Below are 19,431 nucleotides of genomic sequence, written 5' to 3'. Positions count from 1 at the left end.
GACCATGTCACTTCCTGTTATACCATAAGATATTATTGCTCATATTTAATTGACCATGTCACTTCCTGTTTATACCATAGATATTATTGTCATATTTTAATTGACCATGTCATTCCTGTTATACCATAGATATTATTGGTCATATTTTAATTGACCATGTCACTTCCTGTTATACCATAGATATTATTGATCATATTAATTGACCATGTCACTTCCTGTTTATACCATAGATATTATTGATCAATTATTTTAAATTGACCATGTCACTTCCTGTTATACCATAGATATTATTGATCATATTTAATTGACCATGTCACTTCCTGTTTATACCATAGATATTATTGATCATATTTAATGACCATGTCACTTCCTGTTATACCATAGATATTTATTGATCATATTTTAATTGACCATGTCACTTCCTGTTATACCATAGATATTATTGATCATATTTAATTGACCATGTCACTTCCTGTTATACATAGAATATGTATGATAAATCATGTAGTATTTATTGATCCTATTGACTATACTCATGATCTATGATGTCACTTCTTGTAGGTGGACCTGGTGTGTCATGGGAAGACAGAGGTGTTTCCTGACAGGGACACTGCAGACCCTTATGCTGTGAGTACTGACTGTGTGTGTGTCTGTGTTTGTCTGTTTTGCAGTATTCGTATGTGATTATCTGTCTTTTTGTGTGATTTGCATGTTATTGTGTGTGTGTGTCCCAGGAGGCTAAGAAGAGAGGTACTTCCGTACAGTAGACAGTGGTAACGGTTTGACCACCGATGGACATCGTACAGAGAATCATCAAGAACCGGTAAGGGCCTCTCTCACACAATAGCCTTGAAGTGTCTCTCACCCATCTATAACTGTCTACCTTCGGTCTCCCTTGTCCCTCATCTTTTTCTCACTCATTTGTTATTTTCCCATCCCTCTCTCCCAACCTCCTCCCCGCCCCTCTCCACGCCTCTCTCCACCTCCTCCACACCTCTCTCCCCCCTTATCTGGTATTATTGTATTGTTACTTGTACAAAATGCACTATACAAATGAAGTTGGTTTGATTCTCTCTCCAGGCTGCAGTTTGAGGCAAGGAACCAGAAGAAGGAGGCCAAGGAGATTGCGGTGTTTGAGGCGATGAAACGCCAGGCAGAGGGAGAGCAGGCCGGGGACACGGCCCAGGCACACAGTAACCAGATCAAACTAGTTCAAACCAGACCCAGCGGTCACAAACTGATCCTAACCCAGCATTTCCCAAACTAGAGAAACTCTGAAATAACTTTTTTTTTTTATTGCTTTTGGTTCATAGAACTGGGGTTATGTCAGTAACCTCCGGTAGCTGCTAGATGCCGTTGTAAATAATGAGAGCGGTTTTGGTTTTCTTTCTTCCTATCTTTTGAACGGTTAATCTACGGTTTTCTCTCTACAATGCCCAGAAGTCTCAGAACAGAGTGGACAAGACCAGGCACTAAAATCAGACTGGAGGAAAAATAACAATCAATGGTGTTATTTTCACACCAGAAGATCAAACTAAATGATTCCTGATGATTCTCTACTTCCCAATACCTTTCTGATGCATTTGTCACTTCAAACAATCCTTCATATTAAAACACCGTCAAATGATTTGTAATAGACGGTCATAGTCCCAGTTTAAGAACCAACATTGGCTGTTGATTTCATCACCTTTTTTTAAAATAACAAAATGGGGTCGCAGAACAAACAAGTTTGGGAACCTCTGTCCTAACCAGTTCAAATGGTTCAAACACGACCAAAACCGGGTCCGACTGAACCGACCAGCCCAAACCAGTCTAGTCTACTACTTGTACTGTATACACATCCTTTAGTGAAGCATTGCCTGCTAACCTGTCCTAGACCGGCTTTACCCCCCAGTCCACAAGGGCCAAACTCATTCCACCGACTGCCAAGTGTCTGCGGGTTTTCACTCCCTTGTACTTGATGAATTAGGTCAGTAATTAGTAAGGAACTCTCCTCACCTGGTTGTCTCGGTCTAACTGAAAGGACAAACCAGCAGACACTAGGCCCTCCATGGAATGAGTTTCCACCTGACCCAAACCGGATCAGACCAGATCAAACTGCAGAACCAGACTCAAACCAAGACACCTCCTCACCTTCACCAGCTAAGGAGAACACAAAAATAACCCTCTCCCCCTGTCAGTGGAGGCTGCTGAGGGGAGGATGGGCCATAATAATGTCTGGAGTGGAATAGCTGTAATGGAGTGTGTTAAATCTTATCACACTTTCAGGCAGAAAGAAAGGAGGAGGAAAGAAAGATGGAGAAAATAATCCAAAGTGTGACTGATGAAAAAGAGAACATTGAGAGACTTGTAAAGAAGAGAGAAAAGTCTATGTAGTTGTGTGTGTACTGTATATTTAGTAGTGCCTTTAGTCTGATCTACCAAATGGCACACTATTCCCTATGGACCCTGGTCAAACGGCCGCTGACCCCCGCTGACCCCACCGGTATGACTCTTCAGGTGGGTGGGTGGTCACGTGTGGCTCTGTGGCGTGACCGGTACGACTCTTCACGTGGGTGGTCACGTGTGTTTGAGGCAGASGTCTTGGGTTCGCGCCTCGCTAGGAGCCGACTCAGGCGGCAGCATGACCTCCTTTACATGGCTATGGGTTGGAATCCGGCCCACTATCTCATCAATAAACAGTGGACTATATAGGGAATAGGATGCCATTTCAGATGCACCCCTCTGTCTTGTATGGAACATGATGATTCAGGACTCTGTCAATGTTTTCTGTTCTTGTTTTTAATGTGTTGGTATGTGGATAATTCATTTAGAACATTTTTTAGAGAGGTATGGACAATGAATGGGGGAGTCAAGTGTGTGTGTGTGAGAGACTGTTTTAAAGGGAGTGTGTGCGAATGAAAAATGAATAACAAAACAAGTGGGCATGTATATTGTATGGCTCTACCCCTCTAAAGTTGCTCTGSAAATCTGTCAATTAATTGTCCGGTAATGACAAGAAAATACAAAATACTGTACCCATTATTTTCTGAGGTTGAGCCTCTTTGTAGTTGTTCAAAAGTCCATAATATCTGACATGAAGTGGAAACCTGAAAAGGTTAACATTATTTACCTACTAAGCTGAAAAATGTGTCTGATTAGTAAAATAGTGTAAACACACATTTGCTTAACACTAATGTCTGTAATGATAGTTTCAGAAGAGTACTTTTCCCTATAATGGTCGTCACCCATCCTACTCACCCATCCTACTCACCCATCYTACTCACCCATCCTACTCACCCATCCTACTCACCCATCTTATTCACCCATCCTACTCACCCATCTTACAAACGTATATATTTCCACACTGAGGTTGAAATGACACTGAAATTATGATAATGTCCTTTTTAGTGAAAAAGTGCTGGAAATCTCAGCCTGTTCAGGTGGGATGGAGTTTTTGGCCGACAGCAAATCAAATATTATTAGTCGTTTATTTTTCCCCCGAATACAACAGGTGCAGATCTTACAGTGAAATGCTTACAAGCCCTTAACCAACAATGCAGTTTATGAAAAATAAGTGTTAAAGTAGTTAGTCAAATAAACTGGAAGGGGAAGCATGACATCACAATCTGATCTAATTATTCTGATCAATGACCAGTCATCTTTTATTTGCATATGTATCCTCCTCTGAGGCGGTAGGCTCTAGAACAGAGCTCTCCAAACTTTGTTCCTGGAGACCTACCCTCCTGCAGGTTTTAGCTCCAACACCAGTTGTAACCGACATGATTTAGGGACTCAACCAGCTAATTATTAGATTCAGGTTCGCTAGATTAGGGTTGGAGCAAAAACCTACAGGACTGTAGCTCTCCAGGAACAGGGTTGGAGAGCCTGCTCTAGAGTTTAGAAATACATAAATTGTTGCAATGCACAAAGAATGTCATCGGGTGACCCACCTGGACCCCTGCCGCCATCCAGTTAGAGAACCACTGTTCTTGAAGATGCTATCCGCCAACCAGGGCTGTGTATGTAAATATATGTAAATATATATCAACCCCCTCGTGACCAGAGAGCATTCCGATGGCAAAAGGAGGCTCGGGAAATAAATGATTAAAATATATTGGATTTTCATAAAAAAAATAAAGGGATTTATTGGCCATACAAGTGATGATTTTAAAATACACTTTAAACGACTGCATGGGGGCTTTAAACTAAACTATTTAGAGAGAGTTTTAAAAAGAAAGCGGTCTGTGGCTTTTCACGAAAGCGCTGACGGGGTCAACTACACGTCTACATCCACTCAAATCAAATCACACCACCCCATACCCAACTGATTAACAACCGTTTAGGTCAGCATGTCGCGCGGAAAACCGGTAAACTAGACCGGTGGTTGTGGCTGTGTGTGGTCACAGATTACGCTGAGCTGTCGAATGAGGACACGGCTCGATTCTTGAATGAAAAAACGGTAAAACGTTCGCCTCATTAGGAACACAAAGGGAAACTAATCCTTGACCCACGCGTGGCAGGATTTGAGGCGTTGGTGAGCGCGAAAGCACTGCCGTTTAAAACAGTGATTATTATGTTTGTTAGTTTCATAGTAACGCACCTTGTGGATACAGTGGAAATGGCAGCACTCACTCAGGCGTCAATTTCTCCTCCCGAAACGTCACTTCCACGGGATATCTGAAACTTTTCCAATGCTGCAATACCGTGGGAGTCTATGAGACCAGGTGCGTGGGAGGGATCTCCCGTCCTAAATCAACTAGGTGGGGAAACTTTTCGGGAGTTCGGGTTCTGTAGGCTACTATAGCGGCGCCCACAGTCTCATTGGCCATTTGGAGGTAGTCTATTTTTTGAAAATGTTGTTTGTCTCTCGAGTCTAACACGACAAGGAAGTATTCACAATAGCCTTGCTGATTTGGTGGTGGTTGGGTAACGAGACACTTTTTGGGCTAGTGAGTAGGTAAACGTTTTCACCTTTTTCGATTGTGTATATGCGAGCGATTCCGCATCACGTAACAACGGATGGACATGCGCTTCCTATGCGAACTGATTGAATAACTTCTAACCTATTCAATTACTTTTTCTTCGTTTATATTAATTTTATCATAAAAAGGAATAGGACAGAACATTTGGCCATATTGTTGCAGACATTTGGCATAGAAAACCACCCCAAAATGTGACACATCAAGAGGAAAAAGCGATCATCAAAACCCAATTGGATAACCATGTTCGAGTCAACTATCACCGTCAACCCACGGTGACTGATCCCTAAAGTGGATCCCCCTTCCCCGGTATTATTCTAGCTCGTGCGTGTCCGGTGAACGAGGAGATGAGCAAGGCGAGATGGGACAGTGTCTCAGTTCAGAACAAGACCTAACGGAGGAGGGGAAGAAGGCGAAGCTTCAGAGCGCGAAGATAGACAGGGACCTGTATGAATACGCCAAGAGGGAGATGAACGTGGTCAAGATACTAATGCTCGGTAAGTCTCTCTTTCTCTCAATTACATTCAATTCAAAAGGCTTTATTGACATGGGAACATATGTTTACATTGCCAAAGCAAGTGAAATAGATAAACAAAAATGAACAGTAAACATTACAGTCGAAAGTTTCAATGGAATAGACACATTTCAAATGTCACTACTCTCTCTCTGTGGTGGTAGTAATAATAGATAGTGGACAATATWTCCCCTTCGGCAGAAGAGTATTTTGATGTGCTGTGTTGTGCAGCCGAGTGTTCTCTGGTCACTAGGCCTGCACAACACCTTTGCAAGTTTAGCCTATGTTCATTCATTAACTGAAAAGCCCCACACACTTCTAGCTCAAACGAGGATGTTGGAACAACAGCAAAGAGCTAAAAAGACCCATACTAGCTCAAATGATTGGTTTAACAGAAACACAGTGAGGAGTTTAAAGGGTGCAGGGCAGGCGTTTCCACACAATGGTCTAACATTCTTCCTGGTCAGTCACAGTGACTGAATCACAGTGCAGATAGAGGCCAATGTGGTTTGTGTTGAGATTAACCAGAACAAGATAAATACCCTGGGCCCGGTTGCATAAAACATCTTAAGTAGCTTTTCCCCTTATCTTTTCCATGAAGGCAAATTTCCCCCTTAAAGTAAGTGAAGTTAGTTTCCCTTAAGTGCTTCATTCAGTATGGATATCAATGTAAACAGCATTCAGTATGGATGTCAATGTAAACAGCACTCAGTATGGATGTCAATGTAAACAGCATTCAGTATGGATGTCAATGTAAACAGCACTCAGTATGGATATCAATGTAAACACTGCACTCCAGCTACTGGCTATAAGTAAACCAGCACTCCAGATAGGATATACAATGTCAACAGCACTCATATGGATATCAATGTAAACAGCATTCAGTATGGATATCAATGTAAACCAGCACTCAGTATGGATATCAATGTAAACAGCACTCAGTATGGATATCAATGTAAACAGCACTCAGTATGGATATCAATGTAAACAGCACTCAGTATGGATATCAATGTAAACAGCATCAGTATGGATTTCAAATGTAAACAGCACTCAGATATGGATATCAAGTAACAGCACTCAGTATGGATATCAATGTAAACAGCCATGCAGTATGGATATCATGTAAACAGCACTCAGTATGGATATCAATGTAAACAGCCATGCAGTATGGATATCAATGTAAACAGCACGCAGTATGGATGATGCCAATGTAGAACAGCACTCAGTATGGATATCAATGTAAACAGCACTCAGTATGGATATCAATGTAAACACCACCTCAGTATGGATATCAATTGTAACAGCATTCAGTATGGATATCAATGTAAACAGCACTCAGTATGCGATAATCAATGTAAACAGCACTCAGTATGGATATCAATGTAAACAGCATTCAGTATGGATGTCAATGTAAACAGCATTCAGTCATGGATGTCAATGTAACAGCATTCAGTATGATATCAATGTAAACCAGCACTTGTGGAAGTGAATGTTGCTTTCCTCTGCCTGGTTTCAAACTAAAAACTTCCACCAGCTAGCTAGGTAGCTGAACAAGGAAGTGCACAATCCATGGCTACAACAGCTAGCTGCTACATACTCTGTACCACAGGAGGTTGGTGGAACATCCATTCTGGAGGACGTGTAATGGCTGAAGCGAATAAGTGGAATCTATCAAACGTGTGTTTATATGCATACTACCGTGCTCCACACTCCATGCTCTGAGTGCATTCTCCAAGGATGTTCTCTTGAGTAGTTCCTGTGGGGACGAGTGTGTGGAGAAATCATTAAAACATAACATTTAAGCATTATCCGACTCCCCCTACTGTGTAATCTCACACTGCATCACAAAGCAAATGTTTTACTTCATATTATCAGCTAGATATGTGAGCCATAGTAATCTAGCTAGCCAGCTACTAAACAGGCAAAAATGGCCTAAAACTAATGTTATGCAGGTAGATGTAAATGTTTAATGGGCGCTAGCTAGCTAACATTATTCCGTGGCTAGCTATTGACTTGACTATGGACTTACCCATTCACATGACCCTTCTTCCAGCCAGACAATGACAATAGAGACCAAACAAGATATACACAAAGCAAACGTTTTACTTCATAATCATAGCTAGCTTTATGTGACTCGTAATAATGTCAGCTAACCAGATAGTTTAACAGGCAAAATGACCACCAACTAATGTCATGCAAAGTACAGTCGTGGCCAAAGTTTTGAGAATGACACAAATACTAATTTTCACAAGTTTGCTGCTTCAGTGTCTTTAGATATTTTTGTCAGATGTTACTATGGAATACTGAAGTATAATTACAAGCATTTCATTAAGTGTCAATCGCCCCTGGCATGCTGTCAATTAACTTCTGGGCCACATCCTGACTGATGGCAGCCCATTCTGTGCATAATCAATGCTTGGAGTTTGTCAGAATTGTGGGTTTTTGTTTGTCCACCTGCCTCTTGAGAGATTGACCACAAGTTCTCAATGGGATTAAGGTCTGGGGAGTTTCCTGGCATGGACCCAAAATATCGATGTTTTGTCCCCCAAGCCACTAGTTGTATCACTTTTGCTCTTAGGCAAGGTGCTCCATCATGCTGGAAAATCATTGTTCGCCACCAACACTGTTCTGGATGTTGGAGAAGTGCTTCTCGGAGGATGTATTGGTACCATTCTTTATTCATGGCAGTTGTTCTTAGGCAAAATTGTGAGTGAGGCCACTCCCTTGGCTGAGAAGCAACCCCACACATGAATGGTCTCAGGATGCTTATCTGTTGCATGACACAGGACTGTGATGAGCGCTCACCTTGTCTTCTCCGGACAAGCTTTTTTCCGGATCGCCCAAACAATCGAAAGGGGATTCATCAGAGAAATATGACTTTACCCCTGTACCTTTTGCAAATATCAGTCTGTCCCTGATGTTTTTCCGTGAGAGAAGTGGCTTTCTTTGCTGCCCTTCGTTGACACCAGGCCATCCTCCAAAAGTATTCGCCTCCACTGTACGTGCAGATGCACTCACACCTGCCTGCTGCCATTCCTGAGCACGCTCTGTACGGTGGTGCCCGATCCCCCTGCAGCTGAATCAACTTTAGGAGACGGTCCTCCCTCGGCGCGGTGCTCCGGACTTCTTGCCGCGCCCTGAAGCCCTTCCTTCTACACACATGAACCGCTCTCCTTGAAGTTCTTGATGATCGATAAATGGTTGATTTCGATGTCTTTTTAAATTATTTTTTAAAACCTTTATTTAACTAAGACTTGTCAGTGAATCATGGCATTTCCATGGTAACCGAGGACTCTTTCTGTTGTACATGTCTTCAAACTACCGTAAAACCCTTAAATGATGCCTCACCTAAGGAATGTCTGAGGGGCTCTATGCCACCCCCTTAATCAATTCTCTTCGGTAAATGATTCCTTAATAAGGGAAACACTTAAGATGTTTTTATGCCGTCTTGTCAACTCTCCTATCTATGGTCATTGTCCAATCACAGCACAAACTGATCTGGGACCCGGCTACAAGATAAAGCCATTGTCCTTGATCTCGTTGTAATACAATGTAATACTCTAAAGTCAATTCAAAGGGTTTATGGCATGTGAAACATGTTTACATTGCCAAAGCAAGTGACATAAACAAAAGTGACAAGACACAAAACAACATGAACAAAAAACAATTTGAATTAACAGTAAATATTACACTCAAGGTTTCAAAAAGAAAGACATTTCAAGTGTTATTTTCTCATGTCTCTCTCTCCATCTGATCAGAGAGCAGCAGAGAGTGGGAAGAGTACACTGGTCAAACAGATGAAGATCATCCACAGCCATGGCTTTACCAGGCAAGAGCTGACCAGCTTCAAGGTGTGTACACACACACCACACCACCACACACACACACACACACACACACACACACCACACACACACACAACACAACAACACACACACACACACACACACACACAGAGCCCCACAGGTAATCTAAATACAGTAGAAGCCTGATCAAATTGCGTGACAGTCATTGTATGGACGTCCAGTTGTCCTATCTACACAGACCAGGCTGTGGTTGCTACTCACTATAATGGAACTGGCCAAGTGAGATAGATAGATGATCATATCACTCATCTGATAAGAAGTGGAAATAAGTGGGTGGGTGGGTGGGTGGGGGTCAGAGAGAGAGGGGGGGTGGGGGGAGAAAAGCTGAGTGAGGGCATAGCGCTAAAAGAGGAAGTGATGGAGACTGAGAGAAACTGAGAGAAGGGGGTTAAGTGATATGGGTGTAGAGGGGTGAAATGAAGAGATAGGAGACATGATGTGTGTGTTTAAGAGGTAAACCCATACAGGAATGCAGTGGTTTGATTCTGTCCATTCTTCTAAGGAGAATAGGGAATAGGCTGCTATTTGGGAGGCATCCTATATGTGGGCCCTGTTGTCTTCTGGGGACACAACCTCTGCATAAACTCTTCCTGTGTGTTTGTCCTACGGTCTGGGGTTAACTAGAGGAATGTGGACAATACTGAGACACACTCCCTCACTGACTGGGTGAACCCCTACTCTCTCTCCCCACCAACTTTCCCTTTCTTCCATCCTTCTTTATTCTCCTTCTCACTTAGAGTTTTACTCTCTTTCTTCATTGCCCCCTCTCACTCCTCCCCTCTCTCACTCCTCCCTCTCTCACTCTCCCCTCTCTCACTCCCCTCTCTCACTCCTCCCCTCTCTCATCCTCCCCTCTCTCCTCCTCCCTCCCTCCCTCCCACTCTCTCCTTCCCTCCTCCCCCTCTCTCCTTCCTCCCTTCCTTTCCACTCCTCCTCCTCCTCCTCCACTCTCCTCCCCTCTCCCTCTCTCCACTCTCTCTCCTCTCCTTCCTCCCTCTCCTTCCCTCTCTCTGACTTCTCTATAATGTAGTAACATAATGAAACAAGTGTTGAGAGAAAGACCTATTTTTAAAGGGTGAGCGCTTTGATGGCTACCAGTTTGCTAACAGGTGTGCAGCAGCAAGAATGTTCAATTCTGAGAGGAAATTTGGTTTTGAGTTATTAGTGCGTCATACACGTCTGTGTGTGTGCAAATATTTTTTCTAGACTTGGGGAGTATTCTTGCTCTGAATCGTCCTTGGCAGCTGTCTGCTGTCATGTTACACGCGGAACACCGGATAGACTCTGATATGCCAGATGAAGGTCCTGGGTGGGATATGTGAAGGTTATGGCCTTTCCTCCTCTTTCTCATAAAAGTCAGATTATCCAAGACTCACTCCACCATCACTGCCCAATCAGTCCCCCTTTCATCTAAAGAGACACATTTGGTTCATGAACACATGGTAATCATGAACACAATGGTAACGATGAACACCATGATAACACACATGATATGACATCAGCACATGACAACCATGGTAACTTTACACTCTCTCTTCCAGAGGAATAAATCACACGCTGCCTCACTGCCCTATCTATGCCCTTCCTGACCAACGAAAACAGAGACAGCAGGGTGTATCTCTCTTACGACACACACACACACACACACACCACACCAAACACACACACACACACACACAACACACACACACACACACACACACTCACCCCGCCTTCCCCTGTCCTGACCATGCCTGTACAGTTGATCTCTGCTCTAGGCCTGCTGCAGACTGGTAGAGACTCTTTGATGAACCACATTCTGTAGCAGGAAGAATCCCAAATGGCACCCTACTTCCTATATAGTGCACTACTTTAGACCAGAGCCCATAGGGTATATAGGAAATAGGGTGCCATTTGGGACGCACCCTTTTCTGCCACCGTTGGTTGTGTTGTAGCACTGTGCAAGACAGACGATGTGGATGGGGGGTGCTCTCTCTGCTGTCTCCTGAGTCTACTATCAGCTGCTGCGTTGTTGACTCTTTGAGGGAGAGGTTATTCCCTGGACCCACTAAATGTGGTGGTTGGCGCTTCAGTTTTGTGTGGATGCTGCCATCTACCACGGTTGGATAAACTCTAATCGTCACAGTGGGAACAGCATATCTATGCACTTCCCCTGATGAACTCAGTCACTGAGTTAGTTAATACGTCGACGCTATTCTCAGAGGCAACCGGAACATATCGCTGTCCACATGACCAAAACAATCTTTGAAGAATAGGTTCTGATTGGTCAGACCAATGTTAAAAATGCCTTATCACGGGTACTCTCTGTTAAGTTTCTGCCTATAGGAGGGAGGAACAGAATGTAGGCATGATCTGATTTGCCGAGGCCTGTAGCTGTCCCGGAAGGGGGAGCAGCAATGGTCAGAGTTCTCAATGAGCGAAAGCGCAGGGGATGTGATTTAAACTTCCGTAAATAAATGCGGCCTCAGATATATGCGGTTTCCAGTTTAAAATCTAGTGTATTTTCTGAAAGCCGTCGCAGTGTCTGCTTGAGGGGAAAATACACGGCCGTGACGATGACAAAGAGAATTCTCTCAGGAGGTAATGCGGCGCATTTGATGGAGAGGTATTCCAAATTGGGAGAACAAAAGACTTGATTTCCTGTACGTTACCTTAATCACACCATGAGTAGTTAATCGTGAACCATACACTCCCCCTTTATTTTGGCGGAGAGTTCTTTCTTTCTGTCGTGATGTACGGAGAACCCCGCTGGCTGTATGGACGGGGACACTATACCGGAGAGAGCCATGATTCTGTGAAACAGAGTAAGTTATAGTCCTTGATGTCTCGATGAGATCCTCGCCCTGAGCTCGTCTACTTATTGTCCAGGACTGAACATTAGTGAGTATATACTCGGAAGTGGTGGGTGGTAATGCAGTAGGGAATAATACAAGAAACCTTCTGAGGAATTATGTAAGAAATACCCACAAAAACAATACTGCAAAGTTGGCTAGGACTAGGACATGTCTGTTGGTGCTATCTTGAACTCCAGTGGAGAAAGTTACCTTCGGCGTGCACTCACTGACAACCTGAAATGGTCCATCCAAACAGATAGTGTGATGAAGAAGGCGCAACGTGAGGCTGAAGAATTCGGCTTGGCCCTAAGACCCCCCTACGACTTCTACAGATGCACCATTGAGAGATTCTGTCGGCTGTATCATCAGATGCACATTGAGATTCTGTCGGGCTGTATCATCAGATGCACCATGAGAGCATTCTGTCGATCACCATTGAGAGCATTCTGTCGGGTGTATCATCAGATGCACCATTGAGAGCATTCTGTCGGGCTGTATCATCAGATGACCATGAGAGCATTCGGCGGCTGTATCATCGCCTGGTACGCAATTGCACCGTCTGCAACCGCAGGGCTCTCCAGCGGGTGGTGTGGTCAACGCATCACCGGGGGCACACTGCCTGCCCTCACGGACATCTACAGCAGGGTTTCCCAAACTTGGTCCTGGGGCCCCCCTAAGTGCAAATTTTAGTTTTTGCCCTAGTGCTACACAGCTGATTCAAATAATCAAAGCTTGAGATGAGATGTTTTGAATCAGCTGTGTAGTGGTAGGCAAAAACTAAAACATGCACTTAGGGAGGGTGGGGACCCAGTTTGGGAGACCCTGGTCTACAGCACCCGGTGGCACAGCAAGGCCAAGAAGATCATAAGGACTCAGCACAGCCACAACCTGTTCACCCCGCTACCATCTAGAAAGAGGAGACAGTACAGGTGCATCAAAGCTGGGTCCAAGAGACTGATAAACAGCTTCTATCTCCAGGCCATCAGACTGTTAAATAGTCACCACTAACCGACCTCCCAGTACCCTGCCCTGAACTTAGTCACTGTTACTATCCGGCTACCACCCGGTTACTCTACCCTGCACCTTAGAGACTGCCGCCCTATGTACATAGTCYTTGAACACTGGTCACTTTAATAATGTTTACATCCTGTATATACTGTACTCTAGTCAAGGCTCATCCATATATAACTACTGCTGTACACACCGTTTCTATCATATACACCGAGTGTACAAAACATTAGGAACACTTGCTCTTTCCATGACATAGACTGACCAGGTGAATCCAGATGAAAGCTGTGATCCCTTATTAGTGTCACCTGTTAAATCCACTTCAATCAGTGTAGATGAAGGGGAGGAGACAGATTAAAAAATGATTTTTAAGCCTTGAGACATGGATTGTGTATTTGTGTCATTCAGAGGGTGAATGGGCAAGACAACATATTTAAGTGCCTTTGAACAGGGTATGGTAGTAGGTGCCAGGCGCACCGGTTTGAGTATGTCAAGAATTGCAATGCTGCTGGGTTTTTCATGCTCAACAGTTTCCAATGTGTATCAAGAATGGTCCACCACTCAAAGGATATCCAGCCAACTTGACACAACAGTGGGWAGCATTGGAGTCAACATGGGCCGGCATCCCTGTGGAACGCTTTCAACACCTTGTAGTCCATGCCCCGATGAGGCTGTTCTGAGGGCAAAAGGTGGTGCAACTCAATATTAGGAAGGTGTTCCTAATGTTTTGTACACTCAGTGTATTTTTATATTCCGGACTCTGACATTGCTCGTTCTGAAATTTCTTAATTCCTTGATTAKWTTMTTTTGGATTAGTGTGTATAGTTGTGTATTGTTAGYTATTACTGCACTGTTGGAGCTAGAAAAATAAGCTTTTCGCTGCACCTSAATTAACYTCTGCAAAATATGTGTACGCAACCAATAAAYTGTTATTTGATTTGAGATYGAGAGACATAAAGAAGGCKCTTCCTCTGTCTCATCCCTCCTTTATTTGCCTCAGATCCCAGGCCTGGGGCTGTGGAGTGGTTTTATTCAGCAGAGAGAGATTTTTCTCTCATTCCACCAGCTATGTCAACAAGGAGGGGGGCACTCAGAACTCTGGYSATGTCATTTTATTGTCTGAGGATTCTAGAACAGTGTTGAAAATTCTATAACAGTGTTGACGATTCTAGAACACTGAAGATTCTTGAACTGTGTCCAATTGTAGAACAGTGTAGAGAATTCCGTTGAGCAGAAAAGCTCTCAGCTTTAACACAACACTGCAGTAGTTAATGATTGAACGCCAGATCTCAGCCAGTTCAGCTACATTCCACATATTGTTTTTGTAACATTGTCCAGAAACACTAAGAGCGTGAAACATTTTTGTTCTTCTTTTGTGTTTGAGAAAGATAGAAAGTGTATGTTTAGAACAATAGTTGACGATATCAAGAAAGAATGTTGAAACTCACTTCCAGGCAGTACATAGTAACCTCTAGCTTCCACAACAATACAAACATACCCCAGCCCTAAAAAGAAAGGAAGGTGGACAACCGTTATGACACCTCTGCAATGTGTCCCTCCAAGTCCCTTGGCAGGTTAGTAGGTGGTGTGTATGTCTGTGTCCTTCGTGATCACAGGGTTGGAGGGTTGTTTTCCTGGCACTTTGAACCCGCTCATCCATACAATATGAATGTACAGCTGAACAACATCCAGTTGTGGTCCAGACGTCGTCCTTTGGGACCATTATTATACCTGTGTACCGATTCACTTTTAGTTGTACATGATCCTGTCTGATAACGCCCTGGGTACGTTTTCTCTCATACCGCCCCAATCAACAATGTACACACAACTGCCGTACATACATCCTATTGACCTGCTAAGTAAGGTGTGGTTGAATGAGGGGTTTGGTGGAAAATCTCCCACAACAACACACACACACACACACACAACCTTGGATTAGTCCTTAAAACCTGTCTAGACCTGAGGCTGCTGTAGGAGTGGTGAAGACTGAGGCTGCGTCCCAATGGCTCCCTATTCCCTCTATAGTGCACTATGGGCTCTGGTCAGAAATAGTGCACTATTAGGGAGTGTGCCATTTGGGATGCAAACTGAGGCCCTCAGTCTTTTTCTGAGTGTGTTGCTTTTTTTCCCTCCCTCAGTCTTCATTGTTCTCTCTCACTTTTCTCCCCTTTCTTCCCCTTCTCCTTCTGTTTCTCTACTCTCTCTTTCCCCCTTTCCCTCTCCTTCTGTTTCTCTACCTCCTTTTCCCTCTTCCCTCTCTCTTCTGTTCTCTGCTACCTCCTTTTCCCCTCTCTCCTTCTGTTTCTCTACCTCCTTTTCCCCCTCCCTTCTGTGTTCTTCTACCTCCTTTTCTCTGGCTCACCCTCCTTACTCTCTCTGTCTTGTGGTGTGTTGTGTTCCCGTATCTCGCCTCGGGTTGAGTAGTGACTGGAGCATTAGCTATGCTGACAGCATAGCAGACAATAGCTGCAGAGGTGAATGTGGGTATCTGTAATTGTATCCCCCCCTACACACACACAGACTATACAACGGGGACGTAGCCCTCAGATATTGAGATCAGATTGCTTTACAAACACCTGGGGAGGGGGAGAGAGAGAGAGTCTGTGTCCGTTAGTCTACTAACAGAGGAGGCTAAGTTTCTAGTCAATGGAGAATTTTTCTTTGAAGAGGAGGGTCAGCGGGAAAAAGAGGTAGAGAAACAGGAGGGTGCAGGGAGAAAAATGGGAGGGGGAGAGAGAGAAAGTGGGATGGAGGGGGAGATGTATTTAAAAAAAAAAAAAAAAAAAACTGTTCTGGGAAGCTCTGGTACGTCTGATCTGACTTCACACACTTCAAATAAAGCGCCGGAAACAAGGCCAGGAATGTGTTTGTTTTGAACGGAGACGGGAGGTAGAGGAAGGACTGACCATCAGGTGGGTGTGGGTATTTATAATCTGAATACATCAGGACACAGATCTCATCAGGACAGATCTCATCACTGTGTAAAGGGACCTTTTTTGGCCTGCACACTGTGACACTTTTGAAGGGGGGGGGGGTCTTGACCAACACCGACCGTGAGGGTACAGGGGGGAGATCTTGACCAACACACGACCGTGAGGGTACAGGGGGGATCTTGACCAACACAGATAGTGAGGGTACAGGGGGGAGGTCTTGACCAACACAGACAATGAGGTACAGGGGGAGGTCTTGACCAACACAGACAGTGAGTAATGTATAGGTACAGATCCCTTTCTTTGAGGTGAGAATTTAGAGCATGGTGTCAGTGGACAGCAGCAGGCTGGGGTTAGAGGTCACTAAGCCTAGCCACATGCTGCTTGTTAGGACCAGGGAAAGGTACGGAGGAGATTTAAAGTCTGATTGGAGCCTCTTCTCATACTTTAGAAAAGCATATTTTATCCCTCCCTCCCTTATTTTCTTTCTGTCTTCCCTTACATCCTCGAGTGTGCGAAGAAAAGAGTGAGATGGGTAGGAGAGAAGGATGAGAGTCTCTTCTCTCTCTGAGCTGCTTATTTTTCTGACACAAATCAATATACAGGTGTCAGCAAAGATGAATATTGGAGAATGTGTGTTAATAAAGAATCATTACTCCCTGACAGCTGACTGTCCTCAGCCCGCCCGGCTTAACACTTTACTGATACTGAAGTTATGTGTCACCACTCTCATCGTTGGTTACAGTATCTCTTATCACACTGTAGGTACGCCCCACTGAGAAACACCTCCCAATACTTCAGAAAAATAAGACAGTCGTTCTGACAGAGAGGAAGAAAGGAAGTCTAGACTGATAACATCGGGATGGAATGTAATGCTTATCTCTTTCTGGCAGGGAGAAAAGAGAGGGAGGGAGGGAGAGGGGGAAAGAGAGGGGAGGGGAGAGGAGGGTTAGAGACTATCATAGATCCCCCTAATCCCATTGAGTCACTCAGAGATTCAAACAGTTGAGTTTTGAGTTCAGTTGGTATTGAGTTTTGTGTTTAGTTACAGTCGGTTGGGGTCAATTCCTATTCAATCCAGTTCATTCAGAAAGTAAACCAAATTCCAAATGTTCCTCATTAAAAAGCATTGAGGAGATTTGGAATTAGAATGTCATGTACTTCCTGAATTGACTGGAATTTTAAATGGAATTGAACCCAACCTGTGATCTAGTTGAGTTTTTGGTTTTGTGTTGGTCATCTTCAGTTCAGACATCAGTCTTCACAGGTCTGATATCTCCTCTTTAGCCTGGAGTCTTCACACAGGTCTGATATCTCCTCTTAACAGGTCTGATATCTCCTCTTAACAGGTCTGATACTCCTCTTAACAGGTCTGATATCTCCTCTTAACAGGTCTGATATCTCCTCTTAACAGGTCTGATGTCTCCTCTTTAGCCTGGAGTCTAATTTGAATGAACACTCTTTTTTATGAAGAGGTTACATAAAGGCTTTCTGTCTGGTGTTGTCACTGTTGCCATGTAATTCATGTGCTGATCTTTTGTTATTATAGGCTACAGTTGTCTGAAATGGCACCGTTACCCATAGTGCACTAATTTGACTAAAGTAGTGTAATACACAGGGTTTTCAGATGCATTCTATATGTACTTTCCTGTGTGGGTGTGAACACCGTTGCCATGTAACTGGTTGCTTATTTTGACCCCTGCCCTGTTGACCCCGTACAGCCGGCGGTGCTGGACAATCTTCTGACCTCATGAAGTTTGTCCTCCACGGGATGGGCGTTCTCCGGATCAACCTGACGAACAGCAAGAACAAGGTTAGAGGGAGATGGAGTGTCTGTCTGTCCGTCTCGCTCTTTGTCTATTGCTCTCACTGTGACTCGTCTCATCTTGCTATGCTCTCACTGTGTCTCTGTCTGTCCGTCTGTCCATATGACTTACTTTCTCTGTCTGCTTCTCTCTCTTGCTCTCTTAGCCTCCACCTCATAGAAACACTACTTCACTTGATGGCTTTAGTGTGTCTGTGTGTGATTTGTCCAGACTGGGACACTAGAGGGCAGCATGCAGACAGCTGTGTCTGACACATCAGAGCACGGGTTCCAGTGCTCTGATTGGCTGCTGCTGCTCTCCATGTTTACTCAGCCCTGACCCATTAGTCTGCTGGCAGCTCAGGACATTCCCTGTGCACACACACACACACACACACACACACACACACACACACACACACACACACAGCCAGACACAGATACTCGCACACACATACACACGGAGATATGGACACAGAAACACATGCACAAACACACTCTCTCTCGTTCTATTTTGTGTTAGAATGTCATAGTTCAAACGGGCATCAYTAATAGCCAGTTAAGTGGATGAGRTGTAGTGTAATTGCTTTGTAATGACATGGTACAGGGGTATGATCGGGAGAAGGTGTGTGTGCGTGAGAGATTGGGTGGGAGGTGTTATCGTCAGGTTCCWTTCAATTTGAATAACTTTATTGCCAAAGGTAACAGAGCTCAAAGCATCACCGCCCACACTGAGTCTGACGGCTCATAACTAGAGCTGTGAAACTGTGATGAGTTCTGTCTTTATGGCCGAGGTCACTCGTCTCTGCTGAAAGCCTGTCCTTGTTATTCGTGCTGTGTGAGAGAGTTTGGGGTCTGCAGTGTGTGTCGCTTCATGTCCGCTCAGTACTGTATCATGTAAGCTGTATGTATGTACATGATACCCTCGTTGTTCTCACCCCCCCTCCCCCAGGTGCACGCCCACTCAGTACTGTATCACGTAAGCTGTATGTATGTACATGATACCCTCGTTGTTCTCACCCCCCAGGTGCACGCCCACTCTGTGTTGTCCTGTGGGAGGTGTTTTGATGAGGATCAGGTGCTGTTTCCTTTCATTGGCCACGCCATTTCCTGTCTGTGGGCTGACCAGGGGGTCCGAGAGGCCGCAACCCGGGGTTACGAGTTTGAACTCAACGACTCTGCCCTGTAGTGAGTAAACAACAACACGTCCTCTACCTGGGTTAAAACACACGCGCGCGAGTATGACTGAATACTGACCTGACACACGTCTTACCTGTTAAAACACACTGCCAGGGTGAGACCTGACACACAGTCTTACCTGTTAAAACACACTGCCAGGGTGAGTACTGACTTGACACACGTCTTATATGTTAAAACACACTGCCAGGTGATAGAACCTGACACACGTCTTACCTGTTAAAACACACTGCAGGTGAGTACTGACCTGACACACGTTCTACTGTTAAAAAACACACTGCCGGGGTGAGTACTGACCTGACCACACGTCTTACCTG

The 19,431-nt window shown here is 44.4% G+C and overlaps 1 pseudogene; it reads left to right on the top strand.

Moving 5' to 3' along the window:
• Positions 1-512: 512 nt before the first annotated feature.
• On the top strand, positions 513-19,120 carry LOC112077505 (guanine nucleotide-binding protein G(o) subunit alpha-like; annotated as a pseudogene).
• Positions 19,121-19,431: the final 311 nt, after the last annotated feature.

Source organism: Salvelinus sp. IW2-2015, unplaced genomic scaffold (assembly GCF_002910315.2).
Source record: "Salvelinus sp. IW2-2015 unplaced genomic scaffold, ASM291031v2 Un_scaffold4633, whole genome shotgun sequence".
In the NCBI taxonomy this organism is placed as follows: domain Eukaryota; kingdom Metazoa; phylum Chordata; class Actinopteri; order Salmoniformes; family Salmonidae; genus Salvelinus; species Salvelinus sp. IW2-2015.
Note: the sequence above shows the minus strand (reverse complement) of the source record. Positions and strands in the feature narration are given on the sequence as shown.